The sequence below is a fragment of the Eleutherodactylus coqui genome, chromosome 8 (assembly GCF_035609145.1).
Source record: "Eleutherodactylus coqui strain aEleCoq1 chromosome 8, aEleCoq1.hap1, whole genome shotgun sequence".
Lineage (NCBI taxonomy): Eukaryota > Metazoa > Chordata > Amphibia > Anura > Eleutherodactylidae > Eleutherodactylus > Eleutherodactylus coqui.
This window is the reverse complement of record NC_089844.1, coordinates 65,941,497-65,965,253: the sequence shown is the minus strand read 5'-3', so window position 1 is coordinate 65,965,253 and position 23,757 is coordinate 65,941,497.

The following is a 23,757-nucleotide window of genomic DNA, read 5'->3' as shown; positions in this document are numbered from 1 at the left end:
AGTGCAGTCGAGTGTACCTATAATTAGAGGGTATCATTAATTGTAAAAGATTGGAAACCTCTGATGACCTAGCACTGTGAATATTCTTGATCCTTTGCTCCTTTTTTGTATTGTATTATATAAAATGCCCAATAAACATTCTTTTGGGAAAAAAATGGTACAGGTGATTGCTACAACTAACCACTGGCCGAAATTAATCAGTAATTGGTTACGGCGGTCACATGTCCCTTGTGTCAGTGATGTTATTGCTTCTGTAGCAGGAAATAGAGAGCAGTGGGGGACTAGTTACTGGAACAGGAGTAGCGAGGGATCTGGTGAGGCGAGTAAGACTTCTGTTATGTTTTTCCAACGGGCTGAGCAGAATTCCAAAGATTGAAGGGATTTTCCATATGAATACTATTGATGACCTATTCTCAAGAATAGCAAGTGGTGAACCCCAGCTGATTAGACATCCACTGTCAACAGTGCAATACACAAGGGTTAGAGCAGAAGCCGTTGGTTCCAACCCCTGTGTAGTGTCCGGCACTTGTAATTGCAGGTGTAGCTGTCATTCATTTTAATTTAATTCACCTGCATGAGAGCTCGCGACTATCACGAGCGTATGCAGTTTTGCGTTCTCTCGGCCACGCCGTAAAATTGCATGAATGGCTGTTTTTCCACGATCACGGCCAGTGTTTTCTCGTCCATTCACATAACCAGAAGTGACGTTTTCAGCACACAAAAAAAATACGTTGCACCTCGTAAAACTCTCACTCTGCAAAAATCCACGAGATCCCTTCCAATACCTAAATAGAGGCACCTGTAAGCTTTTTGCAGCGTTGGATGCTACTAAATGCCCCCCCCCCTCCCTTTTTTTCCAGTTCCCATAGGAGTCTATGGGAGGCACTGCCGTATATTGGACAAAAGATAGTTCCAGAATTATATTTTTAGCCACTGTATTTCAGTCACGCATGTTCCATTTTTGAGGGTCCGATGTTTTTATGTGCCATATATTCGCCCATGTGAACGAATGCATTGGAAATCAGTGCCTCAGATGGTCGCGTATAATGGTCGGGTGTAAAAACGTCACCATTTATACGCTTGTGTGAATGAAGTCTAAGAGTCCGAGCCAACTGCTTCCGCTTTGTACACTATGTGTTGGGCATTTGATCCGCTGATCAGCTGGGATACCAAGTGGCTAACTACAGCACATCAGCTATTTATGACCTATAGTGTGCATAGGTCATCAATAGTATTTACATGGAAAACCCTTCCATTTGTCTGGATAAACCCTTTAACCCCCTCTACTACCTTACACCACCAGATATATTCCTGTTCACTGCCGTATACCACCAAGAATAGATAGCTCTCATTCTACTAACACTATTGTGTATAAAGTGCACGCTACTGGATATGATGAAGCAATTCATTTGGAAACTCTGATGGTGCTGTGAATGAAGGCCATTACTGTCATTAGCTGTTATTTGTGTGCTGTAAAGTGGCATGATTTATTTTGCACAGTATAGCAGTGTGGTGTACATACACTGATTGCTGACATTATTCACTTTATAACGAGGGTACTGACTGTAGCTTACAAACATTTCTACATCTACATTTGTATATGCCTAGCCAAACTCCCTTCAAACTAAATCCTGCATACTGTATGCCCCTGAGCCATGTTACAATTTCGACAGCTTTTTGTGTTGTTTAAGAGAGCTGAGTACATTGTAACTAATCTAGATATTCATCTGAATTAGGTTAAAACAGGTTATCAGATCATTTGTATTTGCTAGGGGAAGCAATGCACTTAGATGTTGATGCCTTGCTGGGGTATTCCCTTAATGGCTGCCCCATTCCCACTGTGCAAATTCACAAATCTCGGCTTATAATACTGTTATATCTGTTCTACTTTTATTAGAATAGTAGACAATAGATGTCAGCTATTCTACAGCATTTTAGAGCATAATTACATGTTCTTTGATTGCTATGCTTTTGGGACTCCTATCATAGAGGTACACTACAGAATTTTTATGGGTCTAAAAGTTAGGAAAGTAATGGCATACTTCTCTCAAGTGTAAAGCTCATTTACACACAAAGATAATCGTCCAAATGTCCATTAGCAGCTTACCACCTTTATTTGCATATAAATGAGCCTCAAGGACCTGTATGCTGAGAACAGCAGGTGGTCTGTTCTCTGCATACAGCTCCTTTGTTCTGCTGCAGGGCTGCAAGCTGAATACAATGTATTCCTGTGAGGAATACACCACCTTGGACAGCGAACACAGCATGCGGTCTGCGTTATCTTCTCTCCAGCTGAACGATGGATTTTATGCTGACCTAAAAATCATCGTTCAGCCGAAAAGTGAAAGATGGGAGCATTTACACACAATGATTATCGCTCGAACGATTGACTTTTGAGCGAATTATGAGCGATAATCATTGCGTGTCAATGGGCCTTTACATTTTTAGCTCATATACACTGAATGGCCACTTTGTTGGAGACCCTGCCAGTTTACAATTAAAGCTTCCCTGTATTATTAGGCCCGTGACCCCAAAGTGCAGTATAAAAACAAGTGAGAAAGTTTTCAGTGCATCAGTCTAATTGTGAATCCACATTACAAGGGGAAAATTGAGTGATCTGATTGACTAAGAATGAGGCATGGTCATCGGTGGTAGATTAGCAGGTGCCAGTATTTCCTTGTGGGGTTTTCTTGTGCAACGAAGTCAAGAGTATTCCAAGAATTGAGTAATGTAAGAAAAACATCCAGCAAAAGGAAATCCCCTCCATATTTAGCCAGCTTATGGATGGAGGAGCAGTCAGGAAGAGGGGACAGGGCTTCACAAATTCAGTATAATAAACCTCAGTATAAATAAGAAGTATACTAAGTTAATAATAATATTTACATTTCCAAAGGGTTTTTTTAATACTAACTAAATTCACCAACCCCTTTAAGCTTTAGAGATTCTTTGTCCTTCTCAACATAATAACTTGAATTATCTGCAAAACCTAAAATTGTCTTTCCACCTGACCATTAAACATAGTTACATGAACAAAGAAAACCTCCATTCAAGCCTCTTTCTTGGCACACGTGTCTTTGTACAGATGTATTTGCTTTGGAATCAAATTCTATTTACTGTGCCAAAAAGAGACATGAAATCTCAGCTTTTAAAGGTGTTGTGTCATGTCCTTTCAAATTGGTGATTTACAGAAAATGCAGTATCACGGTCATGATCAGCATAACAGGCAGAAGCTTGTAGTGCAGTAGTCCGCAACGCGGTACAGTGAGCAAGATAGAAATGTATTGCACACCTTAACTTAGGCTGGCTTCACACAACCAGGTCGGATTCAGTCTGTGGAAGCCAGCCGGCGACCCTGCGATTTCTTTATTGTGTATGACTGCGGCGGCTTACCATCGGTCATGGGCAGTGTTTTTTTTCAATATTTGTATTTACCGAATCATTGCTAAGCATTGACGCGGGCACCCGAAGACCATACGCAATGTTAATTGCGTATAGGCTGCAGATTGGACGGCCTTCATTGACTTTAATAGTGGCCATGTGCGTGAAGTCCGCAACATAATAGAGCATGCTGTGATTTTTCCTCCACTCGCAGAATACGCAATTTGTATCCACGAGTGTGAGGGAAAAAATGAAAGTACATGCCTTTCAATGCGTGTGATTTGCTACGGATCCTCCGTGTGGAAGCTGATCGCGTATTCCACGATCCGTTCATGCGAAGCCAGCCTTATCCTGATGTGGTGCGGTTTGTTGTCAAAACAACTCTTCCCACATGTATATGCGTTATAATTATATAGCATTACACGCTATGATCCACACTCACTCATCATCACCATAGTATCTACAATAAACTTCATGCCTCACATCATCTACAGCCACACGACAGTTTCACAATGTGGCAAAATTTTGATTTAACAAATTCCAAACTTATGTCCTGTAAAATCCTGCTATGTCCTTGAATATATAACAGGGAAGAGAAGTGCTGAGCTGCACAAGCAGAGTGAATGCGTCAACAAAGGAACCTCCACATTGGTTTGCCCTGAGTATCTCGTGTATTCCAAACAGCTCACAACTTTACATTTTAGTTATTATTCCTAATTCCACTAAATAATTATCCTGAGCATGGATATTTAATATATATATAGATAGCGGAACCCGGGTACCAGATTTCTACTAGTATATCCATATGTGGTGCCATATATCCAATCAAGAACTGTTCAATATCTGGCTTACATGCTCTTGGGAAACTTCAACTTATAGCATTCTGCAAACGTTTTTTTTATTGCAGGCTTGAACGCCAGCAGAATATTTTTGCATGTAGATTTTACTCTATACATACCTCTTTAAAATGCATGCATATATAGCAATACTGTGTTTCTCTTTTTCCTCCTACAAAGGACCGCAATGTTTCTTTCCTAAGAGCATATTTTCTGTCAATTGGGTAATTCAGAGCTAATGCAAATCTATGTATGTCTTTACATGGCCATGTTTTAAAATGCAGTTTGTGCTACTTTTGTCCATACTACTTGAAATGCCCATTATGGTCTATAGAGATGCACCCATATGTCATCACTATTTGATATGTGCTTGCATCCACTGGTAATCTTCTCTATTGGGCAAATACAGATTTGTATTTCCCCAGCAGAAAATAAAACCAATGACAGCAAATACAGTGACAACTACAGATCAAATGCTAAGGACAATACTGATGATATATGGTCCGTTCACAATCTGCTCTCATCTGAATTTATATTCATCCATATTTTATTATGACTACAACAGTCTTGCCCAATTATTGAATTCTCTATTTACTTGTTTTATACTATCATCTATATATATAAAGCTGAAAGCCCTCACTGACTCACTCACTCACTCACTGACTGACTGACTGACTGACTCGCCAAAAGTTCTCCAACTTCCCGATGTCGTAGAAACATGAAATTTGGAGCAAGCATAGATTATCTCCAAAATAGGAAAATAAATTGGGTCGCAACTCGATTATTCAATTCTAGCGCAAAAGAATTGGCGTCGAAATTTAACGTACATAATCTAAATCACTCACTTCCCAATGTCATAGAAACGGGAAATTTGGCACGAGCATTGATTGTCATAAATAGGAAAAGTTAATAGGTCCCAACTCGATTGTTCAATTCTATGCGCAAAAGAATTGGCGTAAAAATTTTACGTACATAATCTAAATCTCTCACTTCCCAATGTCATAGAAACGTGAAATTTGGCAGGAGCATTGATTATGTCATAAAAAGGAAAAGCTAATGGGTCCCAACTCGATTATTCAATTCTATGCGCAAAAGAATTAGCGTCCAAATTGTACGTGCGGAATGTAATTTTCTCACTTTCCGGTGTCATAGAAACGTGAAATTTGGCACGAGCATTGATTATGTCATAAATAGGAAAAGCGAATGGGTCCCAACTCGATTACTCAATTCTAGCGCAAAAGAATTGGCGTTGAAATTTTACGTGCGGAATGTAATTTTCTCACTTTCCGGTGTCATAGAAACGGGAAATTTGGCACGAGCATTGGTTATGTCATAAGTAGGAAAAGCTAATGGGTCACAACTCGATTATTCAATTCTATGCGCAAAAGAATTAGCTTCCAATTTTTACGTACGGAATCTAATTTTCTCACTTTCTGGTGTCATAGAAACATGAAATTTGGCACAAGCATTGATTATGTCATAAATAGTAAAAGCTAATGGGTCCCAACTCCATTATTCAATTCTAGCGCAAAAGAATTAGCGTCCAAATTTTACGTGCGGAATGTAATTTTCTCACTTGCCGGTGTCATAGAAACGGGAAATTTGGCACGAGCATTGATTATGTCATAAATAGGAAAAGCTAATGGGTCCCAACTCCATTATTCAATTCTATGCGCAAAAGAATTAGCGTCCAAATTTTACGTGCGGAATGTAATTTTCTCACTTTCTGGTGTCCTAGAAACGGGAAATTTGGCACGAGCATTGATTATGTCATAAATAGGGAAAGCTAATGGGTCCCAACTCCATTATTCAATTCTATGCGCAAAAGAATTAGCGTCCAAATTTTACGTACATAATCCAAATCTTTCACTTCCCAATGTCATAGAAACATGAAATTTGGCACAAGCATTGATTGTGTCATAAATATGAAAAGTTAATAGGTCCCAACTTGATTATTAAATTCTAAGCGCAAAAGAATTAGTGTCCAAATTTTATGTACGTAATCTAATTCTCTCACTTCCTGATGTCATTTTATATGAAGGAAATGTCGCATGGTTACCTCCATGTGGTGTTTCCTGGGTAACGCAGAGAACTATGCAAAATGGTGAACATATTTATAAGATTTTCCGTGTGAACACCAGATAAACACCAGTACCAAATTAACTCGGGCGAAGCCGGGTATATCAGCTAGTCATCTATATATACTAGTACTTTGAACCAAGCTAAATTCCCCGCCTGCTCAAAGAACTTCATTGCAGAGCCAGGGACAGCGCAGAGAGGATGTGGCTGAGCCCCTGCAGCTGAAGAAAGGTGATTATGTGTTTTTTTTTTTATTCTTTACACTACTTTGGCTTGTTTTTCAGGGAAGGGCTTATATTTAAAGCCCTGCCCCGGAAAAACAATTACGGGTTGCCGTGGCTGGATCCTCTACTGCAGCTGTCATCTATGCGTTGGGGAATTCCTATCTGCTGCATGTGGCAGATGTGTTCTTCAACCCCGCAGGGGACACGGCAGCGGCGGACAGGTAAGTATTATATATATATATATATATATATATATATATATATATATATATATATATATATATATAATTTTTTTTTAACACTAAAATGGATGTTTTTCAGGAAAAAGCTTATACTTAAAGCTCTTCCCTTAAAATCACTTCTTCAGGGGTGCCGGCAGACCATTGCCTTCAATGCAGGCGTGGCTCCAATTAAGGCAATGCGCGCACCTGCATACATGCATGTTTTTGCGTGTACAGGGGTGAGCACCTATGTACGCACAAGCACACCCTCCCGTGAAGCCACCCTCATGCATTATTGTAGTGCAGGATACAATTATTTGCTCCTATATAAAATCCTTTTTACTTACCAATCTCATTTCTGTTCAGTGATGTAGAATATTTTTGTGTTGCACCCTGTATTCTACATTACTTCTACATTATCACACTTGTTTACAGCATTCATGGATAATTAGCAATGTTGCAATCTGTTAAATCACACAGAAATACTCTTACAAACAACCAAAAATAACAACCCGGATTTTTCATTCTTGGCTGCATATTGTATTTTCACTATTTGTAAATCTCAAAGACACGGATAAAATAAAAAAAAAGAAAATATCTATTAACGAAAAGCATTGACAAGATGTTTTGGTTATCCACCCTCACCACACATCTACCCTCATTTTATAAAAATATCATTATTACATCATTATTAAGTCACACTGGAGTACCATAGCTACGGATTTTTATTTTTACCTTAACTAATCTGACTTTTGTGGAATGTTTGCTTAGATATTGCATTACATTAACAGTTAGCAGAGAGAACAGCACTTTCTCCAGGTAGGGAGGTTCACATTTTGTCAAGTACAGAAGTTCCTGACCTTAAAATACTGGTCTACTATAGCAAAGTTCCTGCTGTTCTTGTGTATCACTGAATGCTTTCCTTTCACAGGCTATTTGTGAATGTGCTCCGACCTGACTTCTGCTATAACCTTAGGAAATGACAGATTTGCTGCATTGGCATACGCAAAATCCATACCTTTTATTACCACCCCTGCTGCTTTAAAAACAAAGTATGAAAAGTAAGCAATCTGTCAGGATCCCAGGAAGATGCAGAACTCACACACCTATGCAGTACATACAATTAATCTGTATATTATAATATACACAGCAAGGTGGAATATATTAGAGAACAAGTGAATAGTTAATTCTTGAAGTTTGCGTTAAACACGGGAAAAAATGGGTAAGGATAAAGATCTGAGCAACTTTGAGCAAAAGGAGCCAGTGATCAGCTGCAGTAGTCATATATCCCAGTTGTCAACAAGGTCTTCACTTCAGCATGAAAAAATAGCAAACACATGCTTTGACACTCGTACACATTTAATATCTGCTTGAAATTGCACAACTGTTATGTATACTAAGTGCATAAAAAAATGGAAGGTTTTATAGCGCATGCTTTGATCAAAACACATGGACCCATCTGCCACCTCCATCCAAGCCTTACTGGATGGGTTACCAGTAGAGATGAGCGAGCATGCTCATTTAAGGCTGCTATTCAATCGAGTAGCAGTCATATCGAGTAACTGTGTACTCCCCCAAGCAGCATGTGGGGAAGCGGCGAGAGGGTGGGTGTGGGGGTGGGAGGGAACGGGAAAGAGTGAGAGAGATTGTACGTGATTGGCTGCACAGGTGGCTCGGCTGCAAGTCTTAGCAGCCCACTAAGGTAATCCTGCTTCTGCAGTCCTTTACATCCACGGTGGCCACTCAAGGTGCGCATTGCCCCAGCAGAAATGGCTGCACGTCCATTCCTTCAAGGCCTCTGCTCCATACGTGCATTGCCCCAGGTAAAAGGTCCTTCCCCACTGGCGGCCCAGAATGCGGCACCCCCCTCTGTGTTGAAGTGCTGAGTGGGGTCGGCATGAGGGAGACCACACTGCTTTGCCGGTGGTGCAGCACAAGGTGCCCCCCCATGTGTGTTTTCCATTGCGGTCTGCAGCAGGGAGGACATAGTGCCGGGGGGAGAGTCACTCACACACAGCAGGACAACACCAGGGAGCCGGAAGCGGTGCGGGACAGTCCATGGAGCACGTTTCACTCACACAGAGAAAGAAATGGAGTGTAGCACCTACTAGGACCTCCACCTATTGACCCAATCGGGAGCTAGGGGTGTGACAGGGGCGTTCCTCCATGGAAGCCCTCTCAAACCCCTCGCTTCCGGTGGTGTCGAGATACAATAATACACTTTTTGGCCCGTGTCATTGACAGATCATAAAATTTGGAAATAGCTTGTCTGGGAACAACCCCTTTCAAGCTACTCCTTCTATTCTTATCTGTTAAATTACTGGTAGCACCATGTACATCCCCCCCCCCCCCCCTATCTTTCCATTTCTCCACTACTTTTCTCTTTACTTCATCTGTTTAATGATTTTTTTTCTTTTGATATTTAGCAGTGCAAGATAGTAACTTACTAAAAACATGAGAAAATGTAACAAAATGAATGAATGCTCAAATGAATAATTGATGGGATATAGTCATTAGTTTAAGCATTCTAATTCTCTGTTTTCACATGGTCATAAAGATGTTCATCTGTAATTCCGTTAAACCAGAGCGCAGGTTCCAGTTGCTTACATTTCTAAGCTATGACAAATTCTGAATCCATTTTTTTCTCTGTTTATTTTTAAAGTGCCAAACGTTGTTGCCTTTTGTGTTTATTTCTCTTTTTTTGGTAATTGTTAATTGCTGCATTTAACCACTGAAGACATTTTTACTACTTATAGATATAACAGAATGACAAAAAAATGTTTCTGCAGATATGTGCACACTCAGATTAATTGGCTTCTCCCCTTCCTCTGTTATCAACCATACTGTTTTCTGGTATGAATAATGCAGGAGAGGATCAATTAAATGCACTGAGCACACAGCCATATACAGCAGTGTCTTGGCTACAGTGCCATTACTTAGATGTGGGTAAATAAAACCCTGATGAAATTACCCTGTTCCACAATAAAATCCTTCATATAATTGGCCTTTTTATCACAGAATTTTGTCTTTTCTCCTCTATGTTAAATAAAACTGCTTGCTATATTAAAGTGGGTGGAAATAATATGTAGGCTTGTATCAATCCTTACCAACCTTATTTATTGTATTTTCTCTGCACCAATTTATACTATTGTACCCAAAGTAATTGAACACCTGAGCAAAAATCAAAAGTTTACATATATTAAAGGGGTTATCCAGCAATTTTACTTTCTTACCAGAACGTACAGAATCAGAATCGCCACTACCGATTCCATTCTGACAAAAGGTCACATGACATTGTAGCCTCCATTGTCGGTGATGACATTAGAGAGCAACGGGCTGTGAGTTCATTAAAATAATTAAGCAAGGTCCTCTTTCTATCTCTGAATATGACTTTTACTGCTATTGTAAAGACCAATATTATCACCATACTGTGACCATATATTGGTAGATATCAGCTCTACACAGGTGCTCTGCATTTTGTGTGAGTGATTACAGTAACGCTTTATCCAGTGATCACAGATGACATCCATTCTGACTGGACTCCTTCACTTTTCTCATCTTTTCTCTCTTGCACAGATCACCATAATGACTTCTTCCAGCCACAACCTGCTTCTGCGACATTTGCAACACAGACATTTTTAGTTCTACACTTTTCCAGAACTTCACCCACATTTTCCCAACCTACACAAACCCTTCATCATGCTGCTACTCCCAATTCTATGCCTGTTGCTGCCATCTGTCCCTGCCATCTGTCCCTACTACTGTATCTGCTGTTTAATATCGTGCCCCCAAATACTGTATTTCAGTGTCTTAACAAATTACCCCCCAAAAAATATTTCTGTATAACCAACTACTTAAATTAACTTGGTGTAATAGATTTGGGTCTTGAGCAAGGATTCCCCTTTTTGAATGTAACATTATAATAGGCTATATAGAAGGGAACCAACGAAACAGCAATCCCAAAGGGTTTTGCAAAAGTTGTCTTTAAAGTGAGTTATAGTGAATGTTCATGGTGCTGTTAGGCAAGGTGACAAGGAGCTGCGTGTTGTTATTTTTTAAACTCATCAGCTTCCTAGTTCCCACTTTGCCTGCCACTGAAGTCTGTGTGCTGGACAAAAATCTGCCTCCTTTTAGAGTCCCATGTGTACACTCTCCCATATACTTGTATAGGAGAGTGTACACATGGGACTCTGAAAAGAGTTAGATTTTTGTGTTCTCTGCTTCCTGACCTCGGCTCTGTATTCTGGACTTTGCTATTGTGTGCTGCCTGCCCTGACTTCAGCCTGGACCTTGTTATTAACTCTAGGACACCAACCATAACCACAGTTAGATATTTGGATCCTCACCTGATCATCCATCTGGTACCGGGCCTTGGCTCACTGCAGCCGTCACACTGCCAAGACTGTCTAAGTGACTAATGGCTTGGGAATCTCACAAATAAGGCCATATCCTGCTTGGAGGGGTCAAGGGTGAAAATGGGGTTCCCCTAGTGCTACCTCCTCAGCTAGCCAAAAGTAAAGCCCGTGTGTGGCAAGGTGGATCCACGAATACCTGCCTGAAAGAGCTTATTTTTGTTGTACATTGGCTTTCCTGACATCTAATCGGTTTAATGGTTTTTACCTTCAAAGTATACACTCAATTTATAATTTCAGTGAAACTTTAAAAAGTTAAAAAACTTTAAAATTAGGCTGTATATCATGAGATATACTAGTAGCACCAAATCATATGGCACCTGAGAAAACAGCTCAGGCAAGGAGAAGGCTTTAGTCACTACTGCTCCTCTCCACTGCTGGGTGTGATGTAATATGGGGCTTCACTCCTCCAACCAGTAGGAAGAAATCAGAATTTAGGTTGGAGAGGTATCCGGCTTTACAGACACCACCAGACACAAAAATATTGACATAGGAGATTAAGCTTATACATCAGCTTCAATCTGGCATTTTTGTACGGTGCCTAAAATAAAAGAGGCTGATGGTCTGGACGTATGTGACCAAGCTCTAACAACAAGAGCCATACACCAGCTTCTCAGTACTAGATGAACCTGCGTTCCTCTGCTTGGAGTTTTGAACTTTTCTAAACAGCTTAATATTAGTGGCCAACTACATTCAACATGGCCTGTTATCTACGCCAATATAAACTTGCATAAAGACATAAAATCATGGTTCACCGAAACCTGCATTCCTGATCATATATAGCTCCAGAGCGGCTCACAACATAACCATTCAAATCAGTTTTTTACAATATAATCTGCGGCCATCTTCGAGCCATTAGCCTGCAAACCATGAGAATAATCTGCTTGATATTACTACCTTTCCTTTTCAGTAGCAGAAATTCTGTCATTTTATGCGGTGCTTATTAATACCAGCCAAGAATGGATGAAATGCATTAAATCTACAACTCCAAGGAGGCTTACAGATTTTTTCCTTCTGGTTTCCGAAGTGCTAATGGACACCTACGATTACTGCCTTGAACCTGACCGGGCTGCATGAGCAACCCAGGAACATGGTTCTCCTTTACAACAGTCCTCCAGTTTCTGGAACAACAGACTACAGTCTCATCTCCAGATAAGTTAGTAAAAGAAGTGCCCCATGGTCCTTACAGTCCTATCCCAACTCTAAAAGGCCTTCATCTAAGAAAGGACCCCATACCGTAAATACTGAAGACTTAAACATAGAAGATTTACCTTGCAACCTTCAATCTTATCCACATACAGATAGGCATTTAACTATTAACACACTAAAAGAGTTGCTCCTATCACTATTAGATACGCAGAACATTACAATCCTATATTGATCATTTCACCACACATACAGCTCATGTCAAATAAAAAATGAGAGAATTTCCAGTGCACATAACGAGTTAGTAGATACTCACAGTGTCCTGGAGGAAGAGGCCTCTCACCTGTGTGAAAAGGTTAAAGATCTTAAAGAGAGATAGAGAAGAAACAACTTCAAATTTCGAGGTATTCCGGAATCAGTGTCTTTAGCTGACCTTTCTTAATATCTACTCAAGCTCCTAAAAACTTTGCTTTTATCTTTATCCCCACTGGAGTACGCCTTTTTGAGAGCACATAGAATTCCAACCTAAGGCTCCTTCTTTTACAGAGGCTGCTCCAAGGGATGTCCCGGCTTAGATCCATTTTAATCAAACTAAGAGAGACTCTTGTTTGAGGGGAGGCAAAGACGATCTCTACCATTCCCATACAACAATACATTGATTTTTCTTGAATTTGACTCTCTTCATGGCTTTGAGAGAAATTACACCTTTCTTTCTTTGCCTCACTCTTCTTATTCAGAATTGATTTGTTGTTTTGGGGCACCAACGGATTGAGGCAGCTTATACAGACTAAGATTGGAACCATTACCTGGTCAGACCATGCCCCAGTGTCTGCCATTAAATGAGAGTTTCCCCCACTCTCCATCGTTTCCTTGGAGACTCAATGAATATATTCTTTCGCACCTATAATATGAATCTAGCCTCATCAGTTCCTTAAAAATAAACAGCTACAAGAAAATAAAATCCTGTGCTCACGGTACCAAGGACACCAGAAACGCCAAATAGTAAGAAGAATTACATCTATAGAGAAACCTCTTGTGGAATCAATATGAGTCTATCAATAAGGAGTGATCATAAGAAGGTCCAGAATTCTCCGTATTTTAATCAAGTGTATATTTATTAACTGAAGAGTCTGAATGGCAGTACAAAGTGCAATGCGTTTCGGAGCTGATGTCGATCCTTTACTTCGCAGAGAGCTATAAAAATTCAGGCACAAATATGATGAAGTGCAAAAGGAGAGAGATGCCGGAAAAATATATAATTATGTAAGGTCCATCCACCTAAATGTCTAGATGTATTTATATGGCATTAAATAACCTAATAAGAGAATACCATATATGAGGTCCATTATGTTAAACATATATAGATGTACATAAAAGGCAATAATAACATATAAGAGGGGCAAGATATGGCATAAAAATCATTGTGTATGTATATTCTTAAAAAGTAATGATGAAAAAGGGCATAAAATATAAAGATAGAATGGATATACTTAAGAAGCAATAATAGCATAAAGGAGGTGCAAGGTTTCTTACTACTAATGTCTCATCAGTTACTAGTGTTTTATGGAGGTGGAATGGCTACAAAGCCTATGTGAGAGTCCTTCTTTTAAAATATTGGTCTTAAACTTAAAGGAAAAGGGTTGAGGACTTAAAGGGGTTGTCCCGCGGCAGCAAGTGGGTCTATACACTTCTGTATGGCCATATTAATGCACTTTGTAATGTACATTGTGCATTAATTATGAGCCATACAGAAGTTATCAAAAGTTTTATACTTACCTGCTCCGTTGCTCGCGTCCTCGTCTCCATGGTGCCGACTAATTTTTGGCCTCCGATGGCCAAATTAGCCGCGCTTGCGCAGTCCGGGTCTTCTGCTGTCTTCAATGGGGCCGCTCGTGCAGAATGCCGACTCCGTGTAGCTCCGCCCCGTCACGTGCCGATTCCAGCCAATCAGGAGGCTGGAATCGGCAATGGACCGCACAGAAGAGCTGCGGTCCACGGAGGGAGCAGACCCCGGCGGCCATCTTCAGCAGGTGAGTATGAAGACGCCGGACCGCCGGGATTCAGGTAAGCACTCTCCGGTTTGTTTTTTTAACCCCTGCATCGGGGTTGTCTCGCGCCGAACGGGGGGGGGGGGTTAAAAAAAAACAAAAAATGTTTCGGCGCGGGACAACCCCTTTAACTCTCCTGATATCCTAAATTAACACCATTGATTCTCTAAACAAGATTAACCCTATGCCCCATACTGTAGAAAAACTGAAGATATATTTAAATTGTGTGCCAAGCAACAAAGCCTTTCGGTTGTAAAGCATGACATTAGTTTTTTTTTAAATTAATATGTGATTTTATGCCCATGATAATCATACTGGAGCGCTGTTAGCTAAATAACTTAAAAGTCTTCTGGATGCCGAAAGACAAAAGATTACTCACCCCCAAGAAATTGCTAATGCATTTGCCAAATATTACTCATCCCTTTATAACTTAAAAAAAGTTATAAATACATATCAACCCCAAGCAAAAGAAATTCTGAGTGGCAATTTGTTTCCCAGTCTCAGTCCTTTCTCTACGTTTTCTTTCTTCCAACTTTGCAGACTTTGAATTTGGTACCTGAGAAACTCTGGGCATAAAAAAATGGTGAATATATTATTGAATGAAAACAATTCCTTGTTCGACTTTTCAACATTTTGTAACTCAATCCAGTTGCCTAGTAGCTTAAGGCTACAACATGTTCTTCATTCTTTTGGTGTCCACAAGCCTGTTTAATCCAGTTATGATTTTACCTTTCTCTCCCTGTCTAGTCATGTGTCCTGAATAGAGATGAGCGAACGTACTCGTAATGAGTACTTACGCACCCGAGTACCGCCATGTTCGAGTACTTCAGTACTCGGGCGTAAAGATTCGGGGGGCGCCGGGGGGCAGGGAGAGGCGCGGCGGTGCGGGGGGGAGCAGCGGGGAACAGGGGGGAGCCCTCTCTCTCTCCCTCTCCCCCCCACTCCCCACTGCTACCCCCCGTGCCGCCACGGCGCCCCCCGAATCTTTACGCGCGAGTACCGCTGTACTCGAAAATGGCGGTGCTCGGGTGCGTAAGTACTCGTAACGAGTACGTTCGCTCATCTCTAGTCCTGAAGTATTTTATGATGACTCTCTTTTTTAGCTTCTCAAAGTAAGTCTCCACATATGCTACTGTGGGAACAAGATTTTTACAACAATCCAGAAATCAATTAGAGTTGCGCCTGCAATTACAAACGCTGGCCAGTACACAGGGATCAGAGCTGTGGAGCAGATGCTGCAACCCATCTGTATTGGCCCGCGCTTGTATTTGCAGGCGTAGCTGTCATTGATTTTAATGGGACCCCAGCCTGCAAGTACAAGCACCAGCCACTACACAGGGGTCAGAGTCAACTGCTTCCGTTCCAATTCCTGTGTATTACGGTGCTGACAGTGGGCAGCTGATCGGTTGGGGTTCCAAGCAGCGGACCCCAGGTGATTAAATATTGATGACCTGTCCAGAGGATAGATCATTAGTAGCATTTACATGGGGAAAAATCCTTTAATTTGAGATAGGTGTCAGCACTTTGAATACAATAATACTACGAAGGCTCTGCAGATGCAAAACGAGACTGACTGTAACAAGTATTGTTACAGATTTTATGCCAAGAAATCAAAAATCTGAGTAGCAGCTGAACAGCTCCAACCCTGCTCTGTTTACTGTGATTATAGTTAGACTGACATTGATTTGCGCACACCCACAATGACACGTGCTCTGAGTATACATCTTATGCTAACCTAAGCCACTGTAAATATTTAGGACGTGGGGAAGGGCTAATTAGTAAAATAAATCAAGGGTGGCACATAAGCCGGCAAAGAGTGAATTATTGTAGGAAAAATATTACACAGTGAGAGTTCAGCATATTGTGGGATTGAAAACTCATTAAGTCCATGTATGCCAGGGCGTATGATAAAGATCATCAAAATATAAGGATGTTCCATAAGCAAACCCCAAGGCCAAAATATTCAAAAACATCCCTTAGATCTCTCTCTATGCAAATTCTGGAGACAACTTAACAATTCATACCATTAACCCTTAAGGACCAAGCATCGTAAATTTATGGTGCTTGGTCCTGGGCTTTAACCCCTTAAGGACCAGGCTGTTTTGTAACTTAAGGACCAGACACTTTTTAGGGATTTTAGCCATGTAGTAGTTTTACTGCCCTATTTATTTCCTTCAGCTACCAGAATTATTTCGTGCTGCGTTTTTTTCCCATGACATATAGGGCTATTTTTTTAATATCTTTTTCACTGCCTTTTTTTTTCTGTATTTTTGTTTTTATCGGGGAAAAAGCTAAAAAAAATGATATTTTTAACATTTCTAGTTTTTTTTTTTTTAATTAGTATACTTATGCTAAAATAAAGTATGGGAACAGGTTCCTCATTTTGTTTTGGACGTTTCAATATATAATATGTATATTTTTTGATTACAGGGCCCATATAGCGACGGTTTTGGTTGGCGTCGGCTTTGGGTTATTTTTAGAGATGAGCGAGCACGCTCGTTTAAGGCTGATGCTTGATTAAGCATAGGTCTTGTTGAGTAACTGATTACTTGACCGAGCACCATGCGGGGGGGGGGCTGCGGGGGGTAGTGGGGTGGAGAGTGAGAGAGATCTCTCTCTCCCCCCATCGCCCCCGCCACGCCCCGCATGGTGCTCGGTCGAGTAATCAGTTACTCAACAAGACCGATGCTCGATCGAGCATCAGCCTTAAACGAGCATGCTAGCTCATCCCTAGATATTTTCTTTCTTATGTATATATTATTGTTTTATTCTGTAATTTTTTTTTTACTTATGTATATAATTATGTGTTTTACTATGTCCACCATGACGTCATATAAGACCTCTGAGTGACATTCATATGTTTTTGTTTTTCTTTTATTTGACACTTTCCCACTGTAACTGAGGTATTCATAGGAGCCTCTGTTACAGAGGAATACATCCTCTGTGGTGACAATAATCACTAACAGAGCTGATCAGGGTCTGATATGGCCCTGCAGCTCTGCTGTAGCAGGGAATCCCGGCGGTCCCACTTCCACTTCCACTTTAGTACATATCGCTCATTCAGCTATGTGTACTAAAGAAAGGAGGAGGCAGAAAAGGTTAAAACCCACTTCTCCATCCTCCTCCGGGTTATCAGATATGACTAACAGCTGACAACCCGTCCTGCTTCTGATTGATTACAGAAGCAGGAGGCCTTAATCCCTGCCATAATTTTACATATGGCTGGGCTTAAAGCCCGGGACCAAGCACCGTAATTTACAGTGCTTGATCCTAAATGGGTTATTCCAGCAGATAGCAAAAATACAGCACGGGATTAAAGCCTTTGCTCCTGCAATCAAACAGGAGCAGCTTGGGTCCTCAGATATCAGACACAGCTTAGAACCCAGAGCACCAGGTAGAAGTGATTTTTGACTGTCTCTGCCTTCTACTTTCCATGCTACATAGCGCTTAATGAGCGCTATGTACTAAAAAGTGAAAGAGGAAGTGTTAGTTCTGCTATGCAACCCATCGATCACATAATCCCCGGGTGCCCTCTGTCACTGCAGAGCTGCAGGGTCCTAGCAGACCCTAATCAGCTCTGTTAGTGACTGATGTCACTACAGGGGGATGTTTTCCCTGTAACTGTGGCTCCTATGGATGCTCCAGCTACAGTGGAATGGTGTAAAATAAATTTCAAAAAAGACCTCGTGAATGACCCCCAGAGGTCTTATATGATGTCATGGGGACATAGATGTAAAAAAAAGTAGTTACAGAAATAAGTAAAAAGAAATTACAAAATGAAATAAAAAAATATATATATATAAAAGAGAAAATGACCCACCGCCATCGCTAACCAAAATCATTGCTGTATGCGCTTTGTAATCCAAAACTATACAAATTGCATATCAAAATATCCAAAACAAAATGCGGAATCCATTACCATGCTTTATTTTAGTGTAAACATAATAATTTAAAAAATAAACTATAATTTTTTTAGCTTTTTACCACTAATAAAAATAAAAAACAGAAAAAATAGGCAGGGAAAAAAAGATGTCAAAAATAGCACTATATATCATGGAAAAAAACACAAAAATAATTTTGGTAGCTGAAGAAAAAACAATAAGCCACCACATGGGTAAAATCCATGAAAAGTGTTAAGGCCATTTTACACGGGACGATTATTGTTAATAGTTGTTCAAAACCCACGCTCCAGCGGGAGTCTGAACGGTAGTCATCCTGTGTAAATGCATGGAGACACTGAACGACTGGGTGAGAGTCGTTCAGTTGTGCAGTTTCAGCATGCTTGAAAACCGAACGACAAGCCGTTCAGTGTATAGAGCAGTCGTTTAGTTCTTAATGACTGCTGCTTACAGTGAATGGAGGTGGTGGGGGGGGACGCCCTGCCTGCCTACTGGTTGCGCTGTAAGCAATCCAGCGATACTCGCTCCTGTGTAGCAGCACAGGAGCGAGCACCACAGGGATGCGCTGTCAGGCATCATTCACCCAACACTTGTGCTCTGTAAATGGGCCTATTAGAAGGTCTCTCAGTGATAAGAAGTCGTGCTGCCTGGACCCCCAAAAATCATATGTCATCTGTGAGAAAGCCTGGAAGTGTTGCGATCAGTAGGAGAAACCCTGCTGCATTTTCTTCTCTTGCTTTCTTAGTTGTTGTACGTTATCATGCACCATTGTTAGGTACTTGAGAAAAATGGTTGGGTCCAAACATAGCATGTCTGGTGAATTAAGCTTTTCAGCTTTTTGCAAACTTGGATAGAAAGCTGCAGTTCTTTAATATAAATTCTTTCCCATAGGCTACAAATGAAATTGCATCTGGAACATGATTTTCATGCGATTCACACACAACCTCATGTCAATATGTAGCCCTAGTTGGAATCAAAAATAATTATACAATAATTTAACAGCAAATAATGCAGTAAGACATTTCAACACAGTAAATTTATTCAAGGATTACTCTAATGACTGTAATAAAACGCTGAAATCTCGTATAATAGCACTCTGTTGTATAAATAGGGTTATCACTGAGCTGAAAGAATTCAAGGATACAGACTGCAGAGGTACAGCCTGTTTAGTGATGAATATAAAACAAGTTTGGAAAACAAAGGCTTATTGTGGTGTCACAATTCCACATCCTCATCCCTGAGGATAAATGCTGACAAGCTTTAAAGATGTGCCCCTTGTGCTGCGAGGTTTTAATTGGCTGTTTCAGATTTGGTAAACAAATTTACAACATACTGCCATATGACCGCTCATCCACATTGTCCTTGGCTTGGTTTTATTACACAGGAACATAATAATGCATCAATATTTTACAAACAAGTATTCGCTCACGGAATTAAATTTACGTTCGCCATACAATGAGCGTGATTATACGATTTGGGTTGCTCATAGTTGCAAAATGACCCTTAATGCTAAATTCAAAATTCTGCCAGATAAATCAACAGGGACAGGACAAGACATTTGAGTGCCCAAGGCGAACAATGCACCCTACCCCGTCGTACACACGCACACTCTTGCACACGCTTTTCATTTCCACTATTTCCGGATGAACTTTAACCCTTTCCAATCCAATTTGTATGCTGGTTTTCCTAGTGGGCTTATTCTTTTTCTGCCGTTATACAAAGGCGCTATCTGCTGGCTAAAGCCAGTACTGCATGAGGTGACACGTTGGATAGGCTCCGACAGCAGAGAGGCTGGCAATATACAGTAAGAGAACCCTGACGGACGTCTTCCAACGTCGGAGCTGTATGGCCTTAAAGTATAATGTCTTCAGAGGTCAGACATTGGATTGGAAAGGGTAAACAGATATGTATCACTATTTGTTACATAGAAAAGCAAAATTGCGGTTCCTCCTCAACTTATCTAGATTCCAAAGATAGGTGAGAGTATGCTAAGCACAATGTAGAGCATATGCAGTTTGTCTATATTGTATGAGCTCTTGTGTGCCTCTCTTTCTGATGTACGTTTGTTGCACCTGTGATAGACCCTACCACAGAAGCTCTTTGGAATGGACACAGACACTCCTATCACAGTTACTGATGATGATCAGACGGCTCCTGTCACACAGTCATAATAGAGGAGATCACAATTGAGCCTCCTAACTGTATACTTATAGTCTGTAGATCATTTAGAAAAATGTAATAAGGCAATGATATAATTAAACTGTCCTCACAGTAAAGCAGAGATAGAACAGCATATAGCTGATCAGCTCATACTGTGCTGATGCATCAGGGAATTGATAGAACAGAATAGTGAAAATGAAAACTGCATCAAGATGATGCCTGATAAGCATCCGATAGGGGCTGCACTGCAGGAAAGTGACTGCAATTTACATAGGAAATGGTACAGCCTATAGCTAATCATCAAATGCTGTGCTGATGCATTATGGAATTGATAGCAGAGAATAGTGAAAGCAGCATCAAGATGGTGCCTAATAGGCATCAGACAGGGGGCTAAAATGCATAGAAGTGACTGCAATATACATAGGAGACATCCATAGTGTGACATGCAAGAGGTACAGATATGGAAAAATGTGTTTTCACTGAAGTGACCCTTTAATGTCAATGATAATGTTAGTGTATAGAAATAGAGCACACAGCGATATCTCAGTGCAAATATAGTGTCACGGTTCTGAGCATAATGCACACAATATTGTCACAGGACAGGAATAATGCACATGTACAACGTAATAATACATGGAAAATGTGTATTTAGTGATGTCATTGTAGAGGTCAATTTACAGTCACAACACAGGCACAATGTACGCAGTAATATCAATGCAAAGAAAAAATGCACTTGGTTATGTTTTCAAGCAAAAAATATCTAATCACTGATGTCACATCACAGGAAGAATAAAAATAGTAATGTCACAGTAAGTGGTAATAGACAAAGTGATGTCTCAGCACAGAGGTTATACACACTCTCAGTCAAGACAGTCAGAAAATGACAGTAGGTAGCCTTCTTTGATATGATTACACATTCACTTTGACTGCAAAATAGAAGAGATTCACCTTGTAAACTTCATATCTACCTGTTGGTACATCGATTATATCCACTTATGTGAAAAATAATACAACTAATCTGACACCAAGTCATCATTGTCATTGTATTCTGAATATGCCACATACATTGATTTTTTTTATTTGTGGTTGAAAAATAAAATACCGTATATACTTGAGTATAAGCAGATTTTTGCAGCACATTTTTTATGCTGAAAAACCCGCCCTCAGCCTATACTCAAGTGAGGGTCCCGAAATTTTTTAAAAAATCTATACTTACTTCTCTGCCACTGACAGGGGCTCAGCGCATCTAGCTGCTTGGGTTCCATCACTGTAATAAAGTTCTTTCAGCAGGCGGGGATTTAAAATCCCCGTCTGCTGAAAGGGCTGTGTCTGATTGGCTGAACACTCAGCCAATCACAGGCAGCGCTCAGTCATTCATTGAATGACAGCTAAGCGATGCCTGTGATTGGTCACAGCGCTCAGCCAATCACAGACAGCGCTCGGCCATTCATTGAATTCATCGAATAGCCAAGCGCTGCGTGTGATTGGCTGAGCACTGTGACCAATCATAGGCAGCGCTTAGCTGTCATTCAATGAATAGCTGAACGCTGCCTGTGATTGGCTGACAAATCATTTGCTTTTCGTTCATCATTTATTATTTTATCCAGCATAAAAATCGTAGTTGGCTCGTCCACTTATCATTCACCTTAAATACAGATCATTCAGTTGTTCTCATTCACTTATACAATGAATGTGAACGATTTCTCGACTGAACGAGCCAACAATGTATCTGCCTGTATAAACAGGTTGCCCAAGCAAATGAGCGAACTCTGACATTGTTTACTTGTTCAAACGATAAATCATTTGGTGTTAATGGACCCTTAGAGATAGGATTACGCTCTTGAGAGATCTATGAATTCAATTATCAGCGGTACAAAGCTACGGTACTCATAGGGGTAATACAGGCATACAATTTTGCCTGGCAATACTAACATTCTGTTTCTGGTTGTATGATCAGACATTCTCCATATGAATTTGCTGGTAATGTGGACTTCATGGTTCACTCAATATTTGACTGTTGATATGATGTTCTCACTGTGGAATGCTGTATTTGCTTTACGTCACACATCATTGAGCTTTCATTATCCAAGGATTTTGACTTATCTGTTCATAAAACATAATCCGTAAGAGCTGAGTAATCAAGCATATACTATTATTTTATATATACATATATGCTTGATTAGTTATATAATTTTATATTACTGTATTTTTTGGACTATAAGACGCACCCGACTATCGGATGCGCCCAGGATTTACACAACAGAATATAGGGGAAAATGTACACAATATTTTATACTAATAATATCACTAACTTGTCCAGAGTACTTTCAGTTTTTTTTTGTATTGTAGGGTAGAAAGGGTGGGGGAGGTTATTATATTATTAAAATACTATAATAATCTGCAATAATAAAGGGGCACAACTCAAGTGGGATGTTACACTGTTCCTTTATCTCAAGCATGGCACTGAGGATAGATAACAGCCTTCTATGGGATGCTAGATGTAGTATGTGCTGTCCTGTATGAAGGTGAAGACACTGGATATCACTGGCTCTTCATATGTACCTGTCATAACAGGAGTAAGGTCCCATTCAGATGGCCGTAGTTTTGGTCAGTGTGTTGTACGTGTATTCCAAGAACAGCACATAGATCCATTATAGCCTATGAGTGGGCCACTGGTTCGGGTGGGAAAAAAAGCATGTTCTATTCTGGCCCGTTTTTATGTATGAGAATTGGTCGTGCAATATGCATGGTCCATGCAGATCAAATAGCTCGAGTAGAGGTGTCCATGTGCTGTCTGATGTGTTTTGCACCTGAGTTTCTCGAGCACAACACACATACGCCTGTCTAATTGAGCCCTATGAGTTTGCTCTTTGCATGGCAATTGTATGTTTTTAGCCAGATCTTCTAATAAATTATTGTTTTTAAACTTCAATGGTGATCTACGACCACATACTGGTAAATATCTTCCTGCATAGTTGTATATTATTACTTGTGCCATCTCTGTGCACTGAGAGTTCACTGTGAAATTGGACATCTGCATTCCTGACATATTGTAGCATATCATCTGTCCACTTACTCTTCGGTTGCTTGCAAATCATGCCTGAGTGCTTCCCCCCAACTCAGTAATGCTTCATCTCCAAAAACTGCAGATTATTACACAGCATGGCTTCCGCCTGTAACTTAAAAGCTCGGTCTGTAAATTCAGCCTCATCTCACTGTTGCAGATTGCCTGTGTACTGGAAGATGGAGACAGAATTCGGCAGACTGAGTAAGGTCAACTAAACACGAGTGGATTTGCATTGCGAAATCCAGAGTGGGCATCTGCCTCCGGATTCTGCACCAAATACTGCCCTT